The sequence below is a fragment of the Mytilus californianus genome, unplaced genomic scaffold (genome assembly GCF_021869535.1).
Source record: "Mytilus californianus isolate M0D057914Y unplaced genomic scaffold, xbMytCali1.0.p SCAF_96, whole genome shotgun sequence".
In the NCBI taxonomy this organism is placed as follows: Eukaryota; Metazoa; Mollusca; class Bivalvia; order Mytilida; family Mytilidae; genus Mytilus; species Mytilus californianus.
This window is the reverse complement of record NW_026262752.1, coordinates 193,728-204,609: the sequence shown is the minus strand read 5'-3', so window position 1 is coordinate 204,609 and position 10,882 is coordinate 193,728. Positions and strand designations below refer to the sequence as shown.

Here is a 10,882-nt window from a genome sequence, read left to right as displayed (position 1 = left end):
ACACAATCCGAAACCGGGAACAAAATGTTGGTTTGATTGAGAAACTCAGGTCACGTTGAAACACACAAAACAGAATTAACAGAGGCAAAAATGAAAATTGATACATTAAAAAGGAAGAAACAGAGAAGAAGGACATTGAAATTGGTGTGGATGAAAACCAAAACGTAAATCCTAACTCTAACCCTAATGACATTGCATTGTTAGGTGTCACCATTGAGAAATACAACATTGACATGACAAAAATCAAGAATGACATGGACATTTTAAACAAATCTAATGACCAAGCATTGGAGAAAATTCGACATGATCTAATATTGTGCAAATCTTCACAAAAAGATGAAATTGAAAGCATTTTGAATAATGCAAGATTAAGCATAAATACCAATTCGAAGGTTACTGACTCAAGACAACTTTAACACACCAATTTTTGAAATGTTTCATATCGTCGGAGAATATTCCCGTTACGTTATATATTGCAATAAACCCCACCATCGAAAGTACACCACAAACAAGCACACCATTGGGAATGTATCCCTGAAACAAATAATGAAAGTTCATGTGACATTTCAACAGATACAGGAAACATAAGTTTCGCTTTTATTCCCATCGCTCACGTTTCACCTACTGATTCTGGTCCAAGTTGTTCTGGCGTTAAGAGGAAGGGTAAGACAGTAAAAAAAGGTTCGATTGGAAAACTTATGATAAGGGGAATACATTCATACAGGAAGATTGATTGATTGATTGATTGGTGTTTGCTTTACGCCGCATGAGCACAAAAAGGCTATATCGCGGCGAGAGCTAATTCAAATATTTAACAATTTAAAGTATATTTTTAAAATCAGAAAAGGTCCTTCAATATACTAAAACTCAAGTCTAAATCAAAATTGTTTATATACAAATAAAATACAACCCTAAGATAACGTGATAAAAATTAAAATCATTTTAATTCTATTCAGCAATTTTATATTTTATAATATATTCCAACTTCTTTTAAGAATGAAACAATATTTGTAATTGGAACACTATCAAATAAATCATACATATTATTGACATTGCAATGCTCCCTACGAATATGAGCAAAGTCAATACAATTAATTAAAACATGTTTAATAGTATACTTGCAGTTGCAAGGTATACATTGTGGTTCTTCTTCATTTTTCAGAAGATACTCGTGTGTTATTCTAGTATGACCAATACGGCATCTAGAAATAACACACTGATCTGGAAATGTGCAAGAAGTTGGATTTCAAGAGAGCACAATACGTAAGATTTTCGCAGACGAGGTGTTAAAGAAATATTGTGAGGAAGCGGACAAGATGGAGAACATAGTATTTAACAGGGTGGACAATGTTTGTTCATATACATATAAAAATGTACCACTTAAAATAATTGATCTGATACAAGTCAATTATGACTTTTTTCTATGCATTCAAAAACTCCAGTTTAATTATTTATTGCAATAACATGCACATAGTGACTTTTTCATATACATTCCAACATACTTCTGATAAATAACTTTACTCAAACAAATATTGTGACTTTTTTCCTGTGATATTTTTCCTATGGATTTTGAGACTTTTTTTTCCTGTGATTTTTTTTCCGTTTACCGTTAGTCAAATTCTATTTATGCCTTTTTTGTTTTGATTTTGAGGCTGCTGTCTCTATGGCATTTATCCAACATCTCTTTTTATTCATGTTTTGGATATTGGAATGAATGACCATCCACATCAACAAATATGTTGCATGTATAATTATATTTATCTAGTTGTAACATTTTAGTGTCCATCATTATAGGACTTTCTATTCATGAGTCATATTTTTCTACATATGTTTTTGGTACTTTTTTGTTTGGTTGATGTATCAATTATATATATCCCACATCTCCTTTCATCTTGCTCATTCACATGTGACTGCAAATTTTATTAGCCCTTGTTACATGATTAATGTTTTATTTATAATTATTTTATGTTTAACAATGAATATATGAGAAAAACGAACACAAAAATTCTGTCTGTAAGCATATTTTTTTTCTCGCCTTGACGGAGTTGTAGGTATGCTGTTTCCGGCGGCGGCGGCAACAATGCATTTGTGATTAGGTCTAGTTTATGGCGAACAACAACTGTTAGGTCAATCATATTTGATATGCAGTTGTATAAGCATTGGCACATCTAATTTCCATGGAGATCATTTGGCCCTGCCGCCTCAGTCATTGTCTATTGACTTTGAAACTTGTGCTTATTTTACATGTATTAGTTTGTGATTAGGTCAGTTTATGGGGAACCACTAGTGGAAGGTCAGTGATATTTGGTATGCAGTTGTATAAGCATTGGCATATCTCATTTCCATGGAGATTATTTGCCTCGGCCCCCTTAGTCATGGTCTATTGACTTTGAAAATTTTGCTAAGTTATCATGTATTAGTTTGTGATTAGGTCAGTTCAAGGGGAACCATTAGTGGTTGACCAATTTTAATTGGTATTCAGTTGTAAAGGCATTGGCAAATCTCATTTCCAGGGAGATCCTTTGGCCCCGCCCCCTCAGTTATTGTCTATCGACTTTGAAAACTTTTGCTTAGTTTACATGTACTAGTTTGTGATTATATCAATTTAAGATGTACTGCTAATGTTAAGTCAATGATATTTGGTATGTAATTGTATTGGCATTTGAAAGTTTTATGTCAATGGAGATTATATAACCCCACACCCTCAATATGGTTCATTGACTTTGAAACTTTTACATAGTTTACAAGTTAATGTTTGTGTTTAGGTTTGTTTAAAGGGAACGACTTATGCGATTTCAGTGGTATTCGGTATGCAGTTGTATTAACATTGGCACACCTCATTTCCATGGAGATTGTTTAGCCCATCACCTTTAGTCATGGTTCATTGACTTCGAATATTTGCACAACTTAACATATAAAAGTATTGATATTTCAATTTCAACATATGCATTATCAAAATAACAAATAGGCGAGACATATCTCTGAGTTAGTTTGTTTTGTTCACACATCGTTGTCAATAAACGACTGTCATACAAGTGAGAGGTTTAGCTAGCTAAAAAAAACAGGTTAAATCCACTATTTTCTACATACGAAAATGACTGTACTAAGTAAGGAATATGACAGATGTTATCCATTCGTTTGAGGTGTTTCAGCTTTTGATTTTGCCTTTTGATTACGGACTTTCTGTTTTGGATTTTCCTCGGGTGCTCGGTATTTTTTGGTATTTTATTTTTTGCAAACATGCTGGCTCAGAAAGAATGTGCACCAACTATGTAAATACAAAAATTTCAGAAAATAACGATATTTGCTTTCTTAGCTTTGTTTGTTCAAAACTACATTGCCTACTCATATTCATGGAAATTTGATGAAGATACAATCAATTTAAGACAGCCCCCAAGGATGACTGGGGAAGCGAAGTATGGTCACTTGGTCTTCTTCCGACCGGCAGTAAAACGCTTGCCAAAGTGGGGCGTCCGTTTGGCTGTGCGGGATGTATCAAGTTTTCAGCCACGTCCGATCAGAATTGGGACGTTAAATCCGATGGCTCGTGTAAAGAGAGTGCCACGCTCTTTGCACGTGAAGAACACTTGCAACAACTCTTTGAGGGGTCCGTAGGTGTATGTTCACAATGACTTCATTTAGAATCGTAGGTGGTAAGGCTACGAGTGTTGGATTTTAAGGTTTATATTTAATATGTCACTTGTCTTTTGGAAATAAGGGCAACATTTTGCAGTTTTATCAGGCATGGGGTAATGCATTACATTTTTTCAAGTAATTGTATGTAATGTGTGATGCAGCAATTTTTGCATTAAATGTAATTGTAATTTAATGCATAAATTAATTTAGGAAAAAGTTTTGTAACTTTATGCATTACATTGCATTACATAGCATTTCTTTTTTCACGTATCGTATATCTTTAACAGATTGTTGGAGATTTAACTAAAGCGAATTTTAAGATTTCATAATTAATTAAGAACATAATCATTTAAATATTGATTGTCTATTTCTATTTCACATTTTACATAAATCACTGGAGGCGGCGGCGTCCACAAATATTCACTTTGTGGTTTAATTGTTTTAAGAGATCTTCTGATAGGAAACCTAGATGTAACTCTGAATTCACTACAGAAATCTTTAGATGATTTAAAAGAAGCGCAAACCTCCCTGTGGGTCACTTCCGAAATAAGGGAGAATTTAGAGAAAGCTACAAGGGTCCAACTTTTTAATGTAAATTAGAAGAAGGCAAAAAGTGTTTTAATTACAGCTACATTTATGGGGGAAGTTGTCAAGCGTAAAAAACTTGAGTTACATTACAATACCAGATGCTGTGAAAGTCTTCAACATGGGCGCAAAAATAAAGCTATTGATATTGGGGATTACACAAGGTCACACATGAAAACCTGTGATGATGTCCGTATTGAATCATGTGGACTGTTAGTTAAATCTACCTATCCTTATCTTGGTGCAAGTACTTGTGGTTGAAGTGAAGTGTCTTGATGAAGTCACAATTATATGTATCAAGTACATGGTCAGCTAGCATTGTATGAACTAGATTGGGCAGATTATGTTGTTTGGACAAGGAAAGTGATTTTGAAGATGAAGGGTCTGAAATGAGCATCCTTGAAGATGATGACGACTTTGAGAGTTCTGATTCCGACTCTAACATAATGCAGAGTCAACTGATTCTGAGGATGAGTTTGACGTGCTTGAAGTGATGAGGCACTGGGTAACTTTAAATGATCCAGAAACATAAGCATCCGTCAGAAGTTGTTGAATTTGATTAACACATATGTCCAATAAATCCTCCACCAATCAACAGTCACCCATGCATCTGACCCTGTAATGTCATAGTTACAGAAAAATCAGATAAAATGAATGAATGGAAAACTACATTGTCAAATCTCCTTAATGACTACTTGTCTGATCAAATCTATAATGCAGATGAAACTGGATTATTTTTTCGGTAATTTCCTCAAAAGAATTTAAAATTTAAAAATTTTAAATGTAGCTGTGGTAAACAAAGAAAAGAAAGGTTGACCGCTTTAGTTTGTGCAAATATGTCTGAAACCCCTTTTCTAGTCATTGGCAAATTTATTAATCCTCGTTTTAAATAGTTAAATCATTACCTACTGAGTACCCAGTTAACACAAAAACATTGTGTTTATGTTTTAAAAACATTTTGAAAAATGTTGTGAAAATATCGTAGAAAATATCAAAATCACGTTAAAATGTATGGCGCTAAAAATATTTTCAAAACATTTTCCATAACATGTCCAGGATATTTTTAAAACATCATTAAAACGTTTCTGAATTTTGTTGACAATGTTTGTAAAATGTTTTGTAAATGTTTTAAATATGCATGTTTATAAAATAAAATTGAAACATTTTTAAAACATAAAAAAAAATGTTTTTGCAGGATAAAATGTTGTGAAAATGTTCAAAAAACATTTTACAAAATGTTTTAATAATGTTCATATTCTCAAAACATCATTTAGAAAACTGTTTTCTTACATCATCATTCAAATGTTTTATAAAATATTCAAAAAACATTAATCATGTTTGATCTGGGGGTGGGGGAGGGGGGGTCCTGGGTCCCCTTATGGAGCTACAATTATGGTTAATCTAATTCCTACTATCTCACTCAAACTTTGTCTAGTTTAGAGCCTGTGGCCCCTCTTTTCATAATCCTGGATCTGCATCTGAAAAACATCTGCTGTCATACTGATCTTTACCCCACATCTCCTTTTACAATTGTTTGTTGATTACAGTTGAATCTACATATATTTTGTTTACTTTTGTCGGATTGATGTCTCATTGACATAACCCTATTTTTTGTAATACCTTGAACACGTTATAATTTGTCATGGTTTTTTTCTGATTTTAATCTTTGTGCATTTTTTTGAGAAGTATTTCTTGATCTCATGTTTGATCACATGTAGCATCGGACATTTTTTTTCTGAAGTTTTTTGACTGTTTTCTTTGCTGCCTTAGTCAACACTATACAAGATAGAATTACAATTATAAATGCAAAACATTTATTCAATTTTTTTCGTATCACTGTTCTTTTTCAAAGTTTCTTTTGTTCCATTCTTTTTATTTCTTTTGACATCTGCTGGCTTCTGTAAAATAAAGTGTAAACAAATTAATCCTTCTGTTTAGTGATTAAACGAGTGGAAATTCAGCTAATTTCATTGAATTACACAATAAACTATTTTTCTTCAATTTAATCCAGTGTTTTCACAAAAAAATATTATCATAGTATCATCTGTGTCATCTAATCAGTGTTAATGGATTCAGAAGCAACAATTGTAGCTACTTTATACATCTGTAGAGTTTGGGGAGTATTATTATTACAAAAGTGTAACGGTAGATTTCACCAGTTTATAAAATAAGACATGTATACTGTACTGTCTGTACACTACAATTTTCTCAACTTAGAGTAGCCAGCCGTGTAGGGCCTGTAACATTTTCTTGGTCTTACAAACAAAAAACAAGTTTCGTAATGGTTATTGTATATTTTAGCGCAAATACATGTACTATAGATTGAGGATTTTAAAGAATAAATACCTTCATAAAATTTGCTCCTCCAGGATGATTTGAATCATTTCTAAGCTTATATTCTTCTATATAATCCCCATTTCCATTCTCAATTTTAATCTGCATTTCTGAAAATCTATCCTAAAATTTGGTACGTCTAATCATGCTTATTGATCCTACAAAAGTTAAAATAAACAAAATAAATAAAATACAGGTAAGAAAAAGTCACATTGTATTAGTCAGCTACAAAGGCCACAACATTAAAAAATAAACAGCTGCGCCATGAGCGCATGATACGCCCGTCACATTTTTCGAAGAAAAAAGTTCAATCATTTCTCAATGTCAAATCAGAAATTCATGAAAATTGAAAGGGAGCTTAAGTCAATAGATATAAACTATTCACCAAAGTTTAAAGAGAACTGTTGAAAGCGTTTTTGAGTTATTGTCCAAAAACTAGAAAATCCACGCTATTTTTAATGAATAAAACTCCAGAACTCGGAAACGTAAAATCTAAAATTTAAAAAGTTTTATTCAAATTGGTTAAAGCATTTATGAGTTAATGTCCGACATGTTGACGACAGACATACGGACAACGGTATACTATAATACGTCCCGTAAACGGCCGTATAATTAAAGACAATTCAAACAATGAAACTAATGGCATAATTTATAAAACAAATATGTCAGAAATGAACCGACAACTACTAAATCAAACTTCTGTCTTGGGACCGGCACATAAATAATTATCTGGCCTTGAGCTGGGCTGTAGGGCTCAACACAAATGTACAAGTTACATAAACAATATATTATAGCACAGGGGCGCGTATCATAGATATTTTGGGGCGGAAATATATGCCAGTCGACTGGTATGCGTTATATATGTGTTTATAGCTAACCATGACGTGTTTGAGATTCCCTTGACTAGTAGATACGTAGCCAGCGATTGAGCTAAGGAAGTACTGCTTAAATAGCTCAGTCTGTTAAAGCCAACAAAGCGACAAAGGGCTGACTTGTAACACAGAACTTTTCAGACATGCTCACTGGTTACAAGTGATTACATTTATGAATTTTAAAATCATATAAATAACCCCTAAGTTTAACCCCTTTTCTATAATTCGTAATGTTCACTGGACATAAACATCATAACATCTAGGTAGACTAAATCATCACCCCCCTTTTTGCATTGTGCTTGCTTACACTCGTATTAATTCTTGGAATATATTAATCAAATTAACCAAGATATTTCCAGAAGCATAACAAAGTTTTATAAATGTGAACTAGTGTCATATCTTACCAGTTTTAACGCATGATAAGGTTATTCTTTATTTTGTACGTTTCCTTTGTCTATGTTTACAGCATGGTATATAAACTTTCCTGTTACTGGTTTCCAAAATTGCTTCGGATCATGTTCGTTGGTTTATCGGGAACAGTTAGATTTTAAATGTGTAAACTTTTGTTGTCGGTATTGGAACAGAAAATCCGGTAAATAGCAATACGTGCACTATAAAAGGCTATATATGGGAAGTACCGCTTCAATCACTGTCATTTGATGAAATAAAGTTTTTCTTCCATAATCTAAATTAATGTTTGCAAAATATTGTTTTAACATTTTCTATTACATGTTTTTAGGTAAATGTATTCATAATATTTTTTTAAAATGTTGTTAAAATATTAGCAACAAAATGTTTTATAAATTCATTTTCTCAATATTAAATGCGTAACGTTTTTTAAATGTTTTTGGGTAAATGTATTCATAATATTATTTTAAAATGTTGTTAAAATATTAGCAACAAAATGTTTTATAAATTCATTTTCTCAATATTAAATGCATAACGTTTTTAAAATGTTTTCATCAAATATTATGAAGAAATGTTGTTAAAATATCTTAAAGGCATGTTATTAAAACATTACATGAAACATTTTTAGAAAATGTTTTAAAAACATCGCAGCAATATTGTAAAGAATGTTTTACTCATATGCTTTTAAAATGTTTTTCAGAGGTAGAACGTACATATCTTCTGAACATTTATAAAACATTCAAACAAAATATCTTAAAAAAATGTCATTGAAAACATTTTCATGAATATTCTTACATCATTGTAAAAACATTTTCAAAAAATGTTTTAAATAAATGTTTTTAAAATACAAGAAAAAATATCTACATAACATCACGAAAATATTTTTTCGACAACGTTTTGAGACGACATTTATACAACCTTATAAAAATGTTTTGAAAATGTTTTGTGCTACCTGGGTATGTCGCAAAGAAAAAAGCTTGGATGACTTCATGATTTTTCATGTATTTTTGATACAATCACATATTCTTGTCCGATAACGGATCCATTTATTTTTTGTGTCGGCGAACTTATTTTTGACTTTTTGATGTATGAATGTTTACTAAATAATTATTGCCTCATTGCATAAAGTCCCAGGGTCGCGATAAACCCTCGATTGTTCATTTTTGGTATTTTGGTAGACGACACACGCTTGTTTATTTTGTAACTACAGTCCCGCATTAATACAACATAACATAATTAGTGCGCACTCGGTGGTTCACAAACTACAGTACTACACACGTGCAACTTCTTGTTTGAACTTTGTTCGTGTAACTATTGGAAACTTTTATTATACTGAATTGCCATACTGGTACAATACTATATTTTTGTTGTTTTTCATACTACAGTGCTGAACAGTGAAACATGTATTTACACACACTATGACTTCATGTATTAAGTATGTTTTTTTTTTTATTGCAAACACAGTATTCAACATACTTTTAAGTTGATTATTTTAATAAGGACATTATTGTTATACTAAATTTTGTAGTCTTCATTCATATACTCTTTTTGGTAATGAATGTAACATAATCTTGAAATATGGATTGGATTGCTATTATTGGAAACTTATGTTTGTCATTTGTACTTTCAGATCTAACCTTATTCACACATTTTACATCATAATTTGATTGAATAAACGGTTAAAACTGCTGCATCGCTTTTTCCTTATAAGACCAGGGCAGTACAGTAATGATAATGTTATTTAAAAGAAAGAAGCATACCAGAAGAGGAGGAGAAACTATCAAACTTAAACATAAGTATTTCTATATATATGACTAGTTTTCCTAGTTTTGATTTGTATGAAAATATGTAAACAAAATATCTTTTTGAAGCCAGATGGCCATGTACGAGTTCATTAGCTGTTAAATATGATCAAGCAGCTCGTCTAATAGTTGGTTGTTATCCAAATGCATTTTTTTTCACATTTTCAAATATAATTTTTCATGTCTTTTGGCTTAAAATAGGGTCCGTAGAACAAACGTCGTATAATATAAAGTGTTATAATGTAATATGGACACACCATATGCAATACTGCCTAGTTCAGAATATGGCTTTATAGTATACAAGAGTTGGGTAATACCAGAGACATCATCAAAATTCATTTGACTAAAAAAAGACTGACAATACCGTGTCAAAAAGCGTAGAATAACAAAAGGACTAACAAATAAGTCTACTGAAACCACATAAACAACTATAGATTAAACAATACCAATCCACCAAAAGTTGATTAGTATAATTTGATGATACCAATCAGCATCTTCAGCATTTTAACAAATGAATGTGGAAAATGCAGTTCTAGTACTTGTACCTACATGTTTACACGTACGCGTGATTTGTCTAGATCAAACATAAAATCTCATCTGCGAAATCCGTTATATTTGATTTTATTACATACATTTGCACTTTCAATTAAAATTTTGTTTGTTTATAAAAACTAAAACTCTAGCATTTTAGATCATGTATTTGTAACAAAATTTATGTACTTGTTCAAGTCGATCAAATGGCTAAAACTTTAGCAGAATAAATTGAACTCAAAATGTTTGGAAGCTAAAATTTAAGCCTGCATATTTTTAATTTAAAATTTCGGTAAGCTAAAAATTTAGTTTTATTTTATATATTTATTGTGTATCATATGGCATAAAAAGCGGGATGCTAAAGTTTTCTCAAACGTATTATTTCTTTTCTTTTTATTTCAGGATGATTTGAAAGCTTTTTTGAATTTTCATTGATTTTTCTTTAATAGAAAAATTATATTCAACTGTATAATTTTAAAGCTCAATGTAATTTCTCTAACATAAGCGAAATGATTGATTGATTGATTGTTGGTTGCTGCTTAACGTCCAGTGGCAAATACTCCATGCATATTCAGGACGAGAACAAAATTACAATAAATACAATAGGTAGGTTTTGCAATAGGGGCGTCCGGGACTAAGGTCGGAGAAATTTAGACTGCCACGGGAAATGAGGGTATATTGGATAGGGACAGAAATTTATCCTTGCAACAGGTC

General features: G+C 31.7%; 1 long non-coding RNA gene across 2 annotated transcripts; it reads right to left on the bottom strand.

Moving 5' to 3' along the window:
* Positions 1 to 5,568: 5,568 nt before the first annotated feature.
* On the bottom strand, positions 5,569 to 7,915 carry LOC127717272 (uncharacterized). 2 transcript variants are annotated; one of them, XR_007989162.1, is made up of 3 exons: positions 7,832 to 7,915; positions 6,568 to 6,713; positions 5,569 to 6,119 (listed from the first exon to the last, which is right to left on the bottom strand). It is a non-coding gene; the product is annotated as an uncharacterized LOC127717272 (long non-coding RNA). The 2 variants fall into 2 exon arrangements; XR_007989163.1 differs by having other exon boundaries at positions 6,568 to 6,678.
* Positions 7,916 to 10,882: the final 2,967 nt, after the last annotated feature.